The 18,378-nt window shown below is 44.7% G+C and overlaps 1 long non-coding RNA gene across 1 annotated transcript; it reads right to left on the bottom strand.

The window, feature by feature from the left end:
• Positions 1–5,509: 5,509 nt before the first annotated feature.
• LOC126497128 (uncharacterized) lies at positions 5,510–17,967 on the bottom strand. Its single transcript, XR_007590528.1, has 3 exons — positions 17,053–17,967; positions 15,057–15,254; positions 5,510–6,664 (listed from the first exon to the last, which is right to left on the bottom strand). It is a non-coding gene; the product is annotated as an uncharacterized lncRNA (long non-coding RNA).
• Positions 17,968–18,378: the final 411 nt, after the last annotated feature.

Raw genomic sequence — 18,378 nt, 5'->3', positions numbered from 1 at the left:
ATCCAGTCCCACGATGCTTAGGATTAATTGTTATCTGACAGTCTAGATTAGGTGGCTTGTGAGCCTGTCTGTGAGGACTTCTCTTAGTTTGGTTGATGGAGGAGAAAACCTACCATGATTGTGAGCAGCACCATTTCTTGAACTGGGTAGTGGTGAGGCATGTATTCGATCTCTCAGGTTCTTGTCCCCTTGAGTTCCCCACAGTCATAGAACGTGATCTGGTATTCTGAATCAAATAAACCCTTTCTCCCTCATGTTGCTTTTGCCAAGGTGGTTTTTTGTGTTTGTTTGTTTGTTTTTATCACAGCAACAGAAATTCAACTAAGACAGAAAGCATGGGTCAGTCTCTAAACAGCTGTGGCCAGACTGTTAGAGTGTGAGAATCTGGCTTTTTTTTTTTTCTGGCCTTTGGTCTCTACAGACCCACAGTCACAGAAGAATGTTTTGTTTGGGGACTAGGTAATCTATCAGGAGAGATTTTAAAGCTTTACTTTAAACACATCATTATTACTAGTGGGTGTGTATGTGTGTGTAATGTGTGTGCAAGTGGGTCTGTGTGCCATGGCACACTCGTAGAAGTCAGACAGCAACTTTTAAGGAGCCAGACCTCTCTTTCCACTGTCCATTCCACAGACTGATCTCATAGCATGAGGCTTGCACAGCAAGTTCTTTTACCCGTGGAGCCAGGAAGATTGTTTTAACATTGTATGAAGGATAAAAGTATACCTAAGGCCAGACAGTTAAGGTTTTTGATTCCACTAGTTGGGAGGCAGAGACAGGCAGATCTCTATGAGTTCAAGGACAGACTGGTCTACAAAGTGAGTTCCAGGACAGTCAGGGCTACACAAAGAAACTCTGTCTCAAAAAACCAGAAAAGAAAAAAGAGGTATATAGGAAGATGAAAACAATCAAAACAGTCCAAACGTCCACCTTGCAAAGTCTCAATGTTAAATAATAAATAAACTATGTGAAAAAAAATTGGAACTACCTAAAATGTTGGGTAGAAAATTCCAAAGAGAAGGAAAGAAAAAAGAAAAAAAAAATATGTACAGTGTGGAAAGTTCCTGATAACGCTGTGGGGAGAGTGGCTGGAAAGCAAAGCACTTATGGCCTGGGTTTCTTCACTGGAGCACAATGGTTAGACAAATTCACAGTTTTAATTAAAGTACGGCTAGGTGATGAGACTCAAAAGCAGATGACAGGCCAGGCTGAGAGGCAGAACACTTGCCAAGCTTGTGCTAGGCCGTGGGTTTGATTCCCAGCATTGTTAAGTGCTCCCTGTAGGAAGACAACAAAAATAAAGAAAAAGCACAGAAGCGGGATAATCAAGACAGCGTGCAGCAGCCTTCGTGAAGAGAATGGGCACTGCCAGGCACGCAGGAGTGGACGCCGTCAGGCACGCAGGAGTGGACGCCGTCAGGCACGCAGGAGTGGACATCATCAGGCACGCAGGAGTGGACGCCGTCAGGCACGCAGGAGTGGACACTGTCAGGCACACAGGAGTGGGCGCCATCAGGCACGCAGGAGTGGACACCGTCAGGCACGCAGGAGTGGACATCGTCAGACACGCAGGAGTGGACGCCGTCAGACATGCATGAGTGGACACTGTCAAGCACACAGGACTGGACGCCTTCAGGCCCGCATGAGTGGACACTGTCAGGCATCTGAAATGGGCCAAGAGTCATGCTAGTGTTGAAACCAGATACCTGTTCTTGAGAAGTCTGTAGTCTATAATCTCAAACTGCTGTTAAGATTCCAGAGTATGAAAAAAATATATAGCATTGCCAGGGATGGTGGTACACGCCTATAATCCTAGCACTTATGAGGCAGAGCCAGGCAGATCTCTGTGAGTTTGAGGCCAGCCAAGTCTATATAGTGAGTTCCAGGCCTACCAGAGCTACATAATGAGACTCTGCGTCTTAGTCACGGTTCTGTTGCTGTGAAGAGACACCATGACTAAACCCGTTCTTACAAAAGAAAGCTCTGAACTGGGAGCTAACTTACACTTTCAGGGGTCAAGTCCATCATCATCAACGTGGGAACCATGGCAGCATGCAGGCAGACACGGGAGCAGGAGCTGAGAGCTACATCCTGATCTGCAGGCTGAGAGGAAGAAGCAGCTAGGCCTGGCCCACGTCCAGGGACAGGCTTCCTCTAACAAGGCCACTCCTCCTTGCCTTCTCAAATGGGGCCACTCTGTGATGACTAAGCATTCAAATGTATGAAACTATAGAAGCCATTCTTATCCAAACCACCACACTCTGTCTCAAAACAAAACAAAAAACCCAAGAGTATGTCATTAAATGTTACCCGATAGTAAGAGACTGCAGAGGCCTGGCCCGCAGCCCTGCCAGTGCGGGGGCCAGTAGATGAGCCTGTGTGTGGTGGGGAGATGGGGATGAGCCTGTGTGTGGTGGGGAGATGGGGATGAGCCTGAGTGTGGTGGGGAGATGGGGATGAGCCTGTGTGTGGTGGGGAGATGGGGATGAGCCTGTGTGTGGTGGGGAGATGGGGATGAGCCTGTGTGTGGTGGGGAGATGGGAGGGAAACAGGAGCAGGGCAGTTTGTGCACTGTGAAGAGGTGGAACTGGAGACGTGACAGCAATGAAGAAGTGAGAGGCCTGCGCTGCCCCCTAAGGCCCCGGTGATATCTGGACCCCTGTTGCCACCAAGGGCCATGTTTGGGTCTCTGCCCCTTCTGCAGCAGGGGTCTTGTGTTGATGTCTGTGGCCAGTGTCACCACCATCATGTGGACCTCCTTGGCCTGGGCTGCTGTCTGAGGCCGTGTTGATGTCTGAGCACCACGCTGAGCTGAACTAACCTCTTACTGCCCACCACAGCTGGCATCAGCGGTGATATGGAATATGGGAGAAATGGCCTGCCCCTTGCCTGGGCAGGGCAGGAATGCTAGGTGGGGGATAAACTTAGCTACCTCCCAGACTTCGAGCTGGCTCACCCTAACACCTACTCTGTCTACACACTGCTGGGGCATGTGAAGGGACCAACCCTACAGATCCATAGCCACAGATTTCTGTGACTCAGGGCAACACCAGAATATCTGAGAGGAATCTCAGGGAGGGTCCAGTATGGATGGTGTAGCAGAAGCCCAATAACTGGTGTCAAACCAGCCCAATAACTCATTGCAATGAACATTTACAAGTAAAGCTGGTTGGACAAAAGGGAGGACTGTGGGATACACTATGACACACTGCTACACCGTGACACACTGCAGCTTCCAGGGCAAGACTCTTTTTTTTCTGTTTTCTTTTGGGGGGAGGTGACAAGGGTGGAGGGTAGATATGGAAGAACTGGGAAATGAGTGGTATAAAATTCACAAAGAATCAACAAGAAAGTTATGGGGAAAATGTTATGCAATTTTTCTAAGAAAATATAAGCACAACTGCAAGAAAATGTAGTCTTCGAGCGCTCTGCCAGCGGCGTTTCTTTGTTGGTTTGGCGTGGCGGGAATGGAGGAAGGGATAATTTTGTTTTTGTTTCTTTGATATATAATTTGACAGTGTAGTTCAGGTTAGCTTGGAATTCAGTCTCAAACTGGTAGCATCCCTCCTGCCTTGGCCTCCTAAGTACTGCATTTATAGTGTGAGCTACCATGACTGCTTGCCACCAGTTTAAAAACAAAACAACACACCTAGTAGAGGGTGTCTAGGAGGAGAAGGACCAAGGACGAGTTCGCTAATTTAAGCAGAGGAAGATGGGGAGGAGCTTCCTATTTCCTGTGTCGTCATCTTTACTGAATTACAGTTATATGCCCCAAATCACAGCAACACAATGGTCGGCTCAATTCATTTCCAAAGCCGAAACATGTCTGTGTAACTGGCATCCAGACCAGAACACCAAGCACTGTCATCGTCCCCAGGGCATCCTTATGACTCTGTCCAATGAGGGAGCCCCTAGCCACCTCTCACCTCACCCCTGCTAATGGCTGACTTGACTTCCAGCTACATCTCTTCATTTTGTCCAAAGCAGTTCACCCATACGAAATGTCTTCGTTAAGGTGTAGGCTTCAGGCATTTAAATCATAACATTAGATATGATAAAATATAGATGATGAACATTCCATCGTCTCTTGTGGAAGTTCCTCGTGTTCTTTGGTGATCCATCCCTCCTTCCATCTTGTCCACATACATTTTCCGATCTCTCTCTGTGGGTTGTTCTGGTTTCTAGGATTTAACGTGACTGGGATCACAGATTACATACTTTCTTCCTGGAGGGCAGGAGAGACAAGGCACACAGCTCTAAAGGTAGAGTGTGCTCAACTTCGGTGCAAGAAGTCCTGAGAAGCCCTGAGTCCAACCCTCAAAACCATATGAATTAAATGTGGTAGAACACACCTGCAATCCCAGTACTCAGGAGGTAGATCAGGAGGATCAGAAGTTCATGGTCAACCTCAGCTACACAGTTTGAGACCAGCCAGGAACGCATGGGATAATCTTGAAATCCCCAAACCAGCCAAACAACTCCCCCCCCCTTTTTTTTCTTGTTTATTTGGTCCAGATTCTTTCACCTACCATCAGGATTTTGAGATCCGTCATGTTTCTGTTCCGGGCCCTATTCTTTGATGTTGCTGTGTGATCTCCTAGTATGAGATGGTGCCACCATTTGTTTTTCCATGCTCCTGTTGACAATATTTAACTGTTTGTGGCTTACGGCTTGTATAAATAAAGAACAGAATGTGTAGCGAAGTCTTTCAACACAAGTTTTCCTTTTTCTTGGGCAAATTCCATGACCAAATCATCTAATAGAGTTGTGTTTAAGTTTTTAAGACGCCAGACTGTCTTGGAACGCTCTCTGCCATTTTGTAAACTCTGCAGCAGTCTGTAAAGCCGCCAGTTTGGCCACATCCTTGCCAATATTTGATATTATCAGTCTTTCAAATTTGAGTCATTCTAATGAGTGTATAATCGGATCTCCTCGTGGGTTTTATTTGCATTTTACAGATGACTAGTGATGGTTAGCATCTGTACAAATTTATTAGCAAGTTTAGAGTCTCTTTGGTGAAGGTCAGAGATCTTTTCTTTTAAATGCCATGCTCACTAAAAAGAACTTAAATAAGTGTTCAAAGCCAGGTTGGCAAGATAGGTCCAAGGATAAAGGCACTTATTGATGGCCTAGGTTTTATCTTAGGGACCCATATGATAGAAGGAAAAATAGAGACCCATAAGTTGTCTTTTGACCTCCACCTGTGTGGTGTGCTACATGTGTGTGCCTATACACATGACTAATGAAACAAATGTAGTAAGAAGCTTAGGGCCGTAAGACAGTTCTGCAGGTAAAGGTACTTGCTGCCAGTCCTGGCACCCTGAGTCTGAGCCCAGAACCCACATGGTAGAGGGAACCCACTGCACAAGGTTGTTATCTGAATTTCACAAGCGCTTCACGGCACATGTGTATCCACACAGAGACAAACACACTCACACACAAAATAAATAGGTGTGATGAACGTTATTTTAAATTTTTAAAAAAAATCTTCAGGGCCAAAAGCAATGGGAGTAATAGATATGGTGTCTCCGGGTAAGAAGGGTGAGGTGGGCTCTCCAACACTCGCTGCTCAAGTCCTCCCTTTCAAGGGTGGTTACTGTGAGGAAGAGCAGCAAAAACAGCAGCTGCACAGGGCGTCCTGGGCAGAGAGGAGGAGGTAGGCACAACACTAGCCATCTTGGTGGCTTGATAAGAATGACCTCTACAAGCCCAACAGTTCCAATGCTCAGTCACCAGGAAGTGGCACTATTTGAAAGGATTAGGAGGTGTGGCCTAGTTGGAGGAAGTGTGTCACTGAGGGTGGGCTTGGCCAGGCCCAGTGTCACTCTCTTCCTGCTACCTGTAAATCCAGACGTAAAACTCTCAGCTGCTCCTCCAGCACAAAGTCTGGCTGTGTGCTGTGTGTTCTCCTGACATGATGACAATGGACAAAATTCTGAAGCTGTAAGGAAGCCCCGAATAAATGCTTTCTTTTGTGGGTTGCCGGGGCCAGGGTGTCTCTTCACAGCAAAAGAATACTGATTCAGACCCCATCTCTTTCCTTTTTCTTTCAAACTTACAAGTTCATGGGGGCAACTCTCTTTGTTCACTTTGGACCTAGAGAATTCCCAAGGTGCAGGACTTCCAGTGTCAAAGACAAGAAGTCCCTGGGAAATCAGAACAAGCTGGTCCAGGATAGGCCCTTCATTTCCCCCAAATGAATATGATTCTTTCCAAGTGTCTTTGTCAGATAGATGTAGTCCCGTGACTCCGTTCTCTGACCAGCGAAATTAAAGCAGAAAGGATGTATGAATCTCCAGTGTTGTTCACACTGAAGCAAGCCCCCATTTTCTCCCTTCCCAACTGGTTCCGATAAAGAGGTAAAAAGAAGTACGGGCAGAGCGTCTTAGATGGTCGGTAGGAAGCAGTGACGACAAAGCAAGGTGAACAATGTCACACCCCTGGAATCCCAGTACTGGGAATGCGAAAGTGGGAGCATGGTTAGCTTGGGTTGGTGTTGACCAAGGAAGATCTGCAGTCTCAAGAAAGATGCCAGGTCTTAATCATTATGGGCTGCGCTGGCCTGCCTAGCTTTTGTGTGCTCCAGGTTGTATGATCTCCTGTGTTTTGGGTCTCCTTTTCAGCTGCCTGCTTGAGGTAGCATGTTAGAGCATAGCCAGGGAGGCTGGAATGAGGAAGAAGAGAAATGTGTGTTAAACATTATGAACGCTGGGCGTTCTACTACTGGTTTCTTTCTTTCTTAAGATTTATTTCATTTTTAAAATTGTGTATATGTATGTTAGGGTATACTCATACTCACATAACCCCCACAATACACATACACACACATATGCATAATAAATACATCTTAAAAGGAAACATTTTTTTTTTATCACCGACAGATAGTACAGTAACCATGGGGTTGACAGATGGCATAGGACCAAGGAAGATAGTTCTTTTTCTCTTCGCTGCTAACAGATACCTGACAGGAAGAGACGTAAGGCAAGAAAGTCTTCTTTTGCTCACAACTTGAAGATTGGCGCTCCATGGTGGGGAAGGCCTAGTATCCCCAGCTCTGTTTGTGGTACTGGTGGGGGACCTGCCACTGTGACCTCTTACCTCACACACTCCCAGAACAGGAAGCAGAAACTGGATCGGAAGCTGTGGCCAGGCTATAAACCACAAGGCCACCTCTCTCCACAACTCACTTCCTCTAGGTAGGCCCCACCTCTCAAAGGTTCCACAAGCTTCCCAAAGAGAGTTGCCAACTGCAGACAGGGTGTTAAAACACATGAGGCCATGTGGGGCATTTTCTACCCAAACTTTAACAGCAGTAAACACTGAAGAAGACAAAATCAGAACCAAAGTTTTTGACACTCATGAATGTGTGTTATACTCTATTCTTCAAAAACAAACCCATCCAATTAGTTAAGATTCGAGAGAGGGGCTGGAGAGATGGAGCAGCAGCTAAGAGCACTTGTTGATCTCGCAGAGGACCCTGGTTCAGCTTTCAGCCTTCACAGTAGTGCCCCTGTGCCTCTAGTTCCAGTGAGTCTGGACCCTCTATGACTTCTGCAGGCACCAGGCAAGCTTGTGGTGAACATACATACATAGAAACCATAAATACAGTCCACAGGGAGACTGGCAACTTTCCTGATCCTTTTATAGTGATATAGAATATCACATTTTTCTTTTTTCTCCTTTTTTTGTTTTTAAATATTTATTTATTAATTATTTATACAATATTCTGTCTGTGTGTATGCCTGCAGGCCAGAAGAGGGCACCAGACCTCATTACAGATGGTTCGGAGCCACCATGTGGTTGCTGGGAATTGAACTCAGGACCCTTGGAAGAGCAGGCAATGCTCTTAACCTCTGAGCCATCTCTCCAGCCCCTCTCCTTTTTTTTTTTTTTTTTGAATATCACGTTTTTTATATGACTTAGCTTATCCAAATAGCTAAAGCTTAACAAAGTGAGAAAAACAAAGAAGCTAGACAAATATTACTGTGAACTCTAGTAGGCCCTAGGAGTTTATAAATCTATTTACCAAATATACCTTATTTATCAAACATGTTACATATCTAAGTTTTTTAAAAAGCCTAGTGTTGAACAGTTAGTAAAGATCTAAGTACTTAGGTACACATCTCTAAGTCAGCTTCTGATAATCTGAGTAGACCTTCATAACCTTAAAGTTTATTATCATACAAAAATAATTCCTACCAGTCCAAAATATTTTGGAGGCCTGCTGTTGTCTCTTTAGTCTGAAACAGTAAGTAGAAGGTGCAGTCGGACTAAGAAGTTTCATCAGTTGATTTGCACCATGTGGTCCTCTTAAGGTAGTGGTGAAGCTACAAGGCACATACTCTTTAACCTTAGTAAAGATGGCTGCCAATCACACAGTTGCTTCTGTACTGATGAGGTCATCAACCACGATGGAGGCAAGTCACAGTGCTGCTATTTAAAACATCTGTTTTCCTAGTAGATCTATTTTTTGAATAAGAGTTGGATCTAAGTTACACACACACACACACACACACACACACACACACACACCCCTTAAGTAAGACTTGAATCACATACAATATGCCATAGCAAATTAAGATTATCCATGTATAGATTTTTAATTAGAAGCTTTCAGTCGTAAGTTTAAAGCCAAATTTTGTTACGGATTTTGTAGATTTTCTTAAAAACCATTTCCAATGAACTTAGAAATCCTGAGATAGAATTTACAGCACAGTCCCCAAGGGACTTTTTTTGAGAGCAGAGCACAGAAAATTGCAAAGATAAAAGACGGTAACAGCAGGAAGTAGAGGAGTTTGGCACCGAGGAGGTTTAGAATGAGAAGATCTCCGGCCGAGGCAGTTGCTACTACGGTTTGTGAGAACTTGGAAACCAAGGGTGCCTACTTTTGGCCACTGAGCTGTACTGAGGCCAAGCTGTTTGTAGTTCAGAGGGGAGAGAGCGGTGGAAAAATGAAACTCTGCCGCAGGGAATTTCTGTACCACCAACAGGGAGCTGAGGGCAGGAGCTGCGGGTAGGAGCTCTGAGACTGCAGCTCCTGGGGGAGGCGAGGGAAAGCTAGCTGAGCTGAGGTGATGAAGGGTCATTGTCACAGGAATTTCCATCAGGGGCGTCCCCAAGAGGAATGGGAAACTAGTCAAGGAGAAAAATGTTCTAAATCACAGAGAAAAGGTGTTTCTTCCCATGTGACCAGGGCCCAACTTGGACAAGAGGAGTTTCCTGGCACACCAGTGTGGCCTTTGTAGTTATTTATAGTGGACAAATCAGGCAGCTCAGGGTGAAACTAATCCAGCAGAGAGAGATGGGGGGGGGGGGCGGGAAAAGGGAGACCGGTGTCTTTAGCAGAGAGACCCAGATAGGTGTGGCAGGCCAGAGCCAGAGAGATTGGAGACAAGGTCCAGGCGGGTGCATTGTGGGGTGCAGAAGGTTCTGGGAGTCAGAGAGATTCCTATGGCATAGAGAAGGCGAGGAATGGCTAGAACACATAGAGAGGAGAAGTAGCTGAGAAGGTGGACTCTGGGATTTGATAGATGGCAGGAGCCATCAGAAACAAATGATCCGTACATACTTTCGAAGAATCAAATCGGCAGCTTGATTCAGAGAGTTTTTCAGAAGAGAACTCAGATATGCCAATCCCATTCTTTTGGCACCAGATGAATGAAAAATATCAGTAAAAAAGGAAGAACACGACTGCTCCTAGGTATGGAGAAGGGTTACTGTCGATAAAAGGGAGAGCATAGCCAGAGGCAGGGACATCTGGGAGAGTCCAGAGTGAGCACGACCTTGAACCAGGCCGGGTGAGAGGAGGGGGAGAGAGGAGAGCCGGGAGAACAAAGTATAGATTAAAATGCCAGGTAATCAAAATGTCTGGATTCTATAGGCAGTCCAGCCCCTGGGCTGGAGAAGATTAGGGTATGGGGCTGGTAAGCCAGTCTTACCCTATAACAAGTGGGGCCGAGAAAACCTAATGGCCAGGTTTACTTTCATATGTTAAATAAACTTCCTTAGTTAACCATTTGTCCCAGTCTTGAGACCTAACACACATAAAATAAAATAAATTAATCTAAAGAAGAATCAGGAATGAGTTAGTATTAAGAAAATAATTGGATCTGGTGGTGCTGGTGCACGCCTTTAATCCCAGTACTCCGGAGGCCGAAGCAGAGGAATCTGTGAGTTCAAGGCCAGCCTTCTCTACAAAAGGCAGTTGGACTGGGACTTGTTAACCCTATCTTTTCCCTGAATCACAAAGGTTGCTAGCCAGGTGTGGTGGCTCATGCCTGTCTTTGCAGCACCAGGAATACCGAGGCAGGAAGAGCATGAGTTTGAGACCAGCCTGGGATACGTAGTGGAATCATTTCTTAAAAAATCCATTAAATAAAAAGCAAGTTTTAGGAAATAAAAGAATATAGTAGCATTTCCAGAACTAGGCAAACAACCAGTTTTAAAAGAAGAGAGGGTCAGAGTGGCGGTGCTCACCTTTAACCTGAGCACTCAGGAAGCAGAGGCAGGGGGATCTCCGTGAGTTCAAAGGACAGCCTGGTCTACGAGTTCCAGGCCAGTGAGGGCTACACTATTTAAAATAAAACAAGAGATGATAGTGGCTGGGGAGGTGACAGTGGGTAAAGGTGCTTGCTGCCAAGGTTGAAGACTTGAGTTTGGTTCCCAGAGCCCACACAGTGGAAGGACAAAACTGACTCCCCAAAGCTGTCCTTTGACCTCCACAAATATAGCATACATGTGCCCCATTCACACACATGCACGCACACACATGAAGGGAATAAGGTAAAGCGACGACTTCAGCAATAGCATCATCTAAGCACTCCAAGTTAACACGCATCTTAAATACCTCTCTCTCCTCCAGAGGACAACCAAAGCCCTGAACAACATTTGAAGTACATACATTTGCAAATGCGCCGAAGAGCTTGCAAGGCAGTAAAGAAGGCTCCTATGGCAAAAATAGAACAGAAGTTGATATCCACAGACGAAAGTCAGCCATGGGATTGGCTCTCACTTTGAGGCACCGGCTCAACCCTGCTAAACGTGAGCCTTCACGGGACGGCACTGCAAAGGATGAGAAACAGGAGCTAAAATCGAAAGCCTTCCTGATGTTCAAAGTGTAAAAGTGTGTGTCTGAGAGAAAGTAGAGGACCCCAAGGGGTGCATCATTGATGGGGTGATAGACTGCTAGTGAGCTCACCCCAAAGAAAGACTCAAAGCTGCCGTAGAACAGAGTCTTGAGCGTGTGTAATTCTCAGCAGGATTACACCTATGGGTTTTGGCCTGAATTCAAGCTGCCCAGGAGGTTTTGAAAACCCCAGCTTGAAAACTGAAAGTAGCCCCAGGCACCCGCAGAAGTAAGCCAAATCTTTTCTGAAAGAAGAAGCCTTGAAGTCAGGGCTCAGAGAAGTTCAGCAAGGATTCAGGAAACTCAAGTATTAAGGAAAACATAAGAAAAAGAGGTGCCGGGAGTGAGAGCCAGACAATCGCAGGCTCTTTCACAGACCTCGCTTGCTGCACTTGTCAGATGTGAAATGTTTGTTTGCTCTGTATATAGAAATAAAAAGGAGCATGACCTGACCACAGAGAACGCTATTACGAATACTCAGCACAACTTCACATTAAAACAATTTCAAATTTAACTACTGTCGACTGTCTGTGGAGGGGGCATCGTGTATAATTCTAAAAGGACCCAAGAGCCTGAACTAGATCTGCTTTTATATTGAAATGTAAAAATAGTTCAAGACTTCTCTGTGCCATGAATGTTGTTAGTAACAGTGAAGTTACATGTACTCTCCCTGGTTCTGATGGGTGCAAGTTAGGAATCCCCTCCCCCGACTGCGCTACTTAATGTTACCATTCTTCTAGCCTGCTCCGAAACTATCACCTAAACACATACTGCAATTCAGGCACCCTTTTGGACTAAGTGCTGCTACTGAAAGTCTTACTGATCTATCTGGAGATATTTTCTTTTCTAATTGAGGAAACTTTGGCTAGGTTGGGCAAGAAGAAGGGGAAGACTCAGACCACAAAGACTGGCAAGGAAAGAGAGGGTCACAGCTGACCTTTACGAAACAAAAGAGCAGTGTGACGAAGTAAGGACAGTTGTACACTAGCAAATTAGGAGAACAAAAGGAAACGAACAAGGTTCTAGAAAGAAGATTATCCATGTTGACTCACACCCTGTCGGCTATGCAGATCTGACTTCCCGGATAACCAGCTGGCGCAGGACAATCTCAGGATCAAGGTTTGTCTGAGTTACAGAGTGAATTGAAGGCTGGCTTGGATAATTTGGTGAGACCATGTTTCAAAAATAAAAGCTAAAAGGAGGGTTGTACATAACTCAGTGGCAGAGCCCTTGTCTAGTACTACACTGTAGGTTCAGACCACACTCACACACACACACACACACACACACAGTGGGGGAGGGGGAAACAATAAGCTAATAGACAAATAATGATCTAGTAAGTATAACAAAGCTGCACAGTGTGGTATCATACATAAAAATAAATTATATTCTATATGAGCAGTAATAAGCTAAAAAAATTTGACAAAATTACATTTGTAAGAACAAAATGAATTAAATACTTAGAACTATACTTTCTTTTGTGGTGCTGATATTTAACTCAGGCCCTCCTGCATGATAGGTGAGGGTTCTACTACTGAGTTACATTCCTAATCCCAATGTGTTTGGTTGTATGGTTGTTGAGACAGGGTCTATCTTCATAGCTCTAGTTGTCCTGGAACTCACCATGTAGACCTGGCTGGCCTCAAACACACAAATACTTGCCTGCCTTTGTCTCCAAGTGCTGGGATTAAAGATGTACGCAGCTGTGCCTGGCCCTAGGAATATAGTTTTAAAAGAAGTGGAAAAACTTGTACACTGAAACTGTCAGAGACCCTTGAGAGAAATTCAACGAAATCTAAATAAATAGAAAGACAGCCTATGTCCATGGATTGAGAGACTGTTGTTAAAATGGCAAAGATCATCAAACTGGCGTAGACATTCAAAACAACCCTCATCAACCTTTTCATAGTGACCATGATATGCTGACTCAAAAATTTACAAAGAGCTGGAGGGATGCAGAATAGTCAAAGCACCCTTGAAAAAGAAGATATTGTTGAATAATTCACACACTTCAAATCTCACTACAAGGGTACAGTAACTAACTACACAGTGTAATGTAAGAGCAGAAGCAGGGAGAAATGAAATAAAACAGATTTCACATGTAACCCCTGTGTGTTTACTGCTTTGGTGGGCATGGGCTGAGGATTAAATACCGTGAACTGGGCATGCTAAGCATACATCCTACTGCTGAGTTCACCCCTCACTTCATTTGTTAATTAGGGATGATTCAATCGTAAGGAGAATAGTCTTTCCAACACACAGTTCTGGAATAGACTTGTTATGCAGAGAATGAAATGGGCCTAAAATACAAAGAAGCGTTAAATCATGAGCACTCAGAGACAGATATACACAAATCTCACCTTTGATTAAACCACGTTTTATTAAATATGATGTGAAACAGGGAAGCAGCAACAGAAAAAGTGGGTTGTGGGGGTCCCTGCGAATGCCACAGCTGGTAAAGCAAAAACATGAGGCAAGAATGAAATCTGGAGCCGGGCGATGGTGGCGCACGCCTTTAATCCCAGTACTCGGGAGGCAGACGCAGGCGGATCTCTGTGAGTTCGAGACCAGCCTGGTCTACAAGAGCTAGTTCCAGGACAGGCTCCAAAGCCACAGAGAAACCCTGTCTCGAAAAACCAAAAAAAAAAAAAAAAAAAAAGAATGAAATCTGGTTCAGCATAACTCAGCAGCCAGTGCTGGTTCAAACTTCCAGAGTCTGTCCCAGGGCAGTTATTTAGACAAATTTAAGTACAGTAAATTTTTGGAAAAAAGTTTCCTGGCAACAATTATCGCAATCCATATGCACAATAAAGCTTAAGCAGGACCACATCAAAACTCTTTTGCAAAGTACATGTGACTTCTACCATGAAGATGGGGTCTACATCCCAAGGGCCTAGCATCTGGTGTGGCCTCGGTCATATGGATAACTCAGAGGTCACCAGGCTATAAAGTCCATGATGTCTCCCCTAAGGATGGGTTCCACTGACTGAGAAATAGTGCCCAAGACAAAGGTCTACAGAGAAAGAATCTGGAATAAACATCTGGGAAATTCGGGCGAAGCCTGGTCCTACAGATTACCAGGCAATTAACTTTATCCATTCCAAATCTTCCCCATGGAAAACAGGTATACATCCCTTCCATTGAAGAGACAAGCCCAAGGGGTGGAGACAGGGGATTCCCAGAGCAAATTAGAGAAGTGAATTGATGATCTCTGAGTTTAGTGAGTCACCCAATACCCTAAGTTGATCTCTGGCTTACCCACATGTACAAAATACACATACAGTTCACATGTGTACTCACACACATGTGAACACGTACTACACGCCCAAACAAGACACAAATACATAAAAGGATATAAATACATAGAAATGAAAATAAAATTAGCTTCAAGTCTCAGCTGTCCCCACAGGGTATTTCTAAATGCCCAGTTCCCAGCTTCTGGTGCTTGTTTAGAAGGCTGAGAAGCCCTGAGGAATGGGGTCTGCCTGGCAGGAAGAGTTCACTCGCAAGGAGACAGTCTATGAAGGTGCTGTTCACTCCTGGTTCTGACTTGAGCTGTCTGCCTTCCGGTGAACACACACGAACGAGCAGCGCCACACTCCCATCGCCACAATGGCAGGACTTTCGCCACCATCCCTCCCTTGCTGTGACAGTCTGGAACCCCCCTAAAACCATGAGCCCAAGTAAATTCTCGCTCCCTTCAGTTGTACCTGGTCCCATAAACACAAAAGGTAATTAGTGCAAAACATAAACTCCATAAGGGGATCTGTCTGTAGACCATATAGAAAATCTGTTACAGCGGTAGGCAGTCAGCACTATCAGTGACTGTTCTCGGTGCTGTGGTCCAGTGTGGCGAGAAAAGGGGACTGCAGAGAAACACAGGACACCACGGTGGGAAGGCATGATGAGGGGGCGTGGCAGGGCTGCTCACCTTGTGCAGTCAGGACACAGAGACAGGTGAATGACGATGCTCTGTTGGCTTTGTCCTTTTCCCAGCCTAAGATGCCAACCTGCAGGAGCTGCTTGCCCACATTCTGGGTGATCTTCCCTCCGTAGTTAGTCCTCTCTGGAGTCAGTCTCACAGATGTGCCCAGGAATACGTCTCCAAGATGACTGTTAATCCACCAAGCTGACAAGAGAGATTAGCCATCACACAACCCAATTTAAAAGTGAGTGAAAGGGGGCTTAGCTCAGTAGCTAAGAGTAGGTTCTGCTCTTGCAGAGGACCCAAGTTTGGTCCCCAGCACCTATATCAGGCTACTGACAACATCTAGAACTCCAGCTCCAGGAAATCTAACACCCTCCTCTGGACTCCATGGGCACTGTACCTACGTGCATATACTCCTTCCCCGCAATTTAAAAATAAAATGAAATTTTTTAAAACAGATAAAGGATTTGATTAGAGCTTTATCTAAATAAGTATACAAATAGCCAATCACCACATGACTAGATATTCAACATCATTAGTCACTAGGAAATTTATAATCAAAACCACAAGGAGGCACAACCGCCCTACACCCTAGGATGCGACTGTAATCCAGACGATGGGAACGATAGGTACTGGCAAGGACGCAGGAAAACTGGATCCCTCGCACATTGCTAGTGGGAATGTTAAATCATGCAGCAGAGTTGGAAAACTACCTGGCAGCTCCCCAAATGATTAAACATAGAGTTCCCATATTATCCAACAATCCTACTCCTATGTATAAAATAACCAAGGGGATTGAAAACATATGTTCACACAGAAATTTGTACACGAATGTTCACAGCAGTGTAACTCATAACAGCTGAAAAGTAAAGGCAGCCCACGTGTCTATCAGCTCGTGAACAGAAAGGTCGTGTGAACTGCGGTGTGTGCAACGGGCGGTGTCTACGATGATAGGGAGAGGAAAACTGACTTGGTGGGATAAACCTTGAGTGCATCCTGCCAGAGACAAAAAGGCTAAACTCTGGAGGAGGCTAGCTACGTGAAATGTCCAAAAGGACAAACTTAAAGAGAGGGGATTAATAGGTTCCCAGGCTTGGGAGGCTGGAGGATTGGGAACTGACGGATAACGGGCACCAAGTTTCTTTCTGAGCTTGTGACAACATCCTGGACATTGCTAGTGGTCATGGATACACAACGTGTGAATTTACTAAGAGGCAGTGGGCTTGTGAAAGGGTTAACTTTTTGGTATGTGAATTATAATACAATTAAACTGTTACAAAAGTAATAATTGATATAAAACAGTAGTCCTCGGCCTTCCTAATGTGTGACCCTTTAACACAGTTCCTCATGTCACGGTGACCACCAGCCATAAAAAAAAAAACTATTTTGTTGCTACTTCATAATTGTAATTTTCCTACTGTTATGAATTGTAATATAAATATCTGATATTTGACCCAAAGGGGTCACGACCCACAGGTTGAGAACCACTGATATAAAAACTTCAGTGAATGTATCAAATCATTTGAAATAATAAATGAACTGGAATATAAATTTGAGGATACAGAGCAGAATACAAAGATGGTACAAAGAGAGGAAAATTATACTAATTAAGAGTCAGGGAGAACAAATGACATACATAAATATCTGTGTAATCAGAGTTTTGGAAGGAAACAAAAGAGAAGCCATACCTGGTGATAGATAATCATTATTTTTCAGAATAATTTAATAAACGCCTCCTCCTCCGTATGTGTTGTGTGATGATGTTCTATGTATACATGTGTTTGTAGAGGTTTGCGTCCATGTGTGTCTATGTGGGGGCCAGAGATCCGCGTTGGGAGTCTTCCTCATCAGTAGCTTTCCAGGTTAGATTTTGAGACAGGGTCTGTCATTGAACTTGGAGCTTGTGTTTTCAGAGATTAGCTAACTAGCAAGCCTTTCAGAAGCACCTGTCACCACACCACCTCCAAAACACTGGGGTTCTGGTTGCACATAGCCATACCTGAGTTTCCAGAGGACGCCAAGGGTACACATCCAGGTCCTTATGCTCCTTGTCCTTGCATATCAAGCCCCGTGTCCACTGAGCCATCTCCCGGCAGTGAATCACATGAGTTCTTGAATTCAGGAAGCAGAAAAAAAATCTCCAGAAGAATTTTTAAAGGAAAAGAGACTTCTTAGACACTCCATATCCATCTCCAGAACACCAAGACTAAACTGAAGCTTTTGAAGAAGTCAGTTGGAGGACTTGCAAGCAACAAGAAGGACTAAATTATTAACATACCCTACACAGTTTGAATGGATTTCATGAACCTTAGGCTGAGTGTGGTGGCGGTGGGGAGCCATTCTCCAGAGGTCAAGGACAGTGCATTTGCATATTAAGAAAGCCACAAATGAGGCCGTGCACTGAGGAGCTTTAATAACAAACATTTGTCTCCTTACAGTTCTGGAAGCTGTAAGTCCCAAGTCAAGGTTCCGCAGAGGTAATTTCCAGCTAGGACCCTTCCTGGCTTGCAGGCAGCTAGCTACCTTCTTACTTTGCTTCCCCATGGGATGAGTCGGGGTGGGAGACAGGGTTGGGACCTTTCTTACGTCTCATCATTTAACTTTAATTACTACATAAAGTCTTTAGTTTCAAATGCAGTCAAATAAGAGGATTAGGGTTCTAACATATGGATTCTGTGATATAATCCAGTTCATAGCATACGGCATGATTCCTTTTATACGACACCCTTAAAAATACGTTTTGTCAGGCAAATCAGTAGTTGCTAGGGGCGAGGGACAGTGAGGGATTTAGATGTTATTATAACCAGCATCGTGAAGATTTTTGTGGCAATGAGACATACGAGTCTCGATATCAGAGGTGCTTATAGGAATCCGCACATGAGAAGCGGTGACACACAGAAAAGGACATGCACACGTCCACAGCCATGTGCCCTTTACTAGTACATACTAATAATGTATGACCAATAGGAGAAGCTGGGGGAAATTCCAAAAGGGCCTCCTGCAATATCGTTGTAAGTTGTGTGTGTTATAAATGTGTGTGAGGGTGAGCAGGCCCATGCGTGCCTTGTTTCCTTCAGACGGGGTCTCTTCACTGACTCTGACGCTCACAATTTAGTCTAGCCTGGCTCCCCAGCAAGCTCCCAGATCCACCTGGCTCCACCTCCCAGACAGTGGCGTTACCTGAACAGAGGTAATTCATGGCTTTCTTACGTGAGTGCTGGGCATCTGGATTTGCTTGCACAAGTCAACTCTCCAGCCCTATAACTTACTCTGAGTATGTAATTATTCCAAAATGGGAAAAAAATTAAAAAGTCAGAAATTTAAA

The sequence above is a fragment of the Alexandromys fortis genome, unplaced genomic scaffold (assembly GCF_014885135.2).
Source record: "Alexandromys fortis isolate MF-2015 unplaced genomic scaffold, M_Fortis_MF-2015_v1.1 scaffold_25, whole genome shotgun sequence".
NCBI classification, from domain to species: Eukaryota; Metazoa; Chordata; class Mammalia; order Rodentia; family Cricetidae; genus Alexandromys; species Alexandromys fortis.
This window is presented reverse-complemented; position numbering and strand designations above follow the sequence as displayed.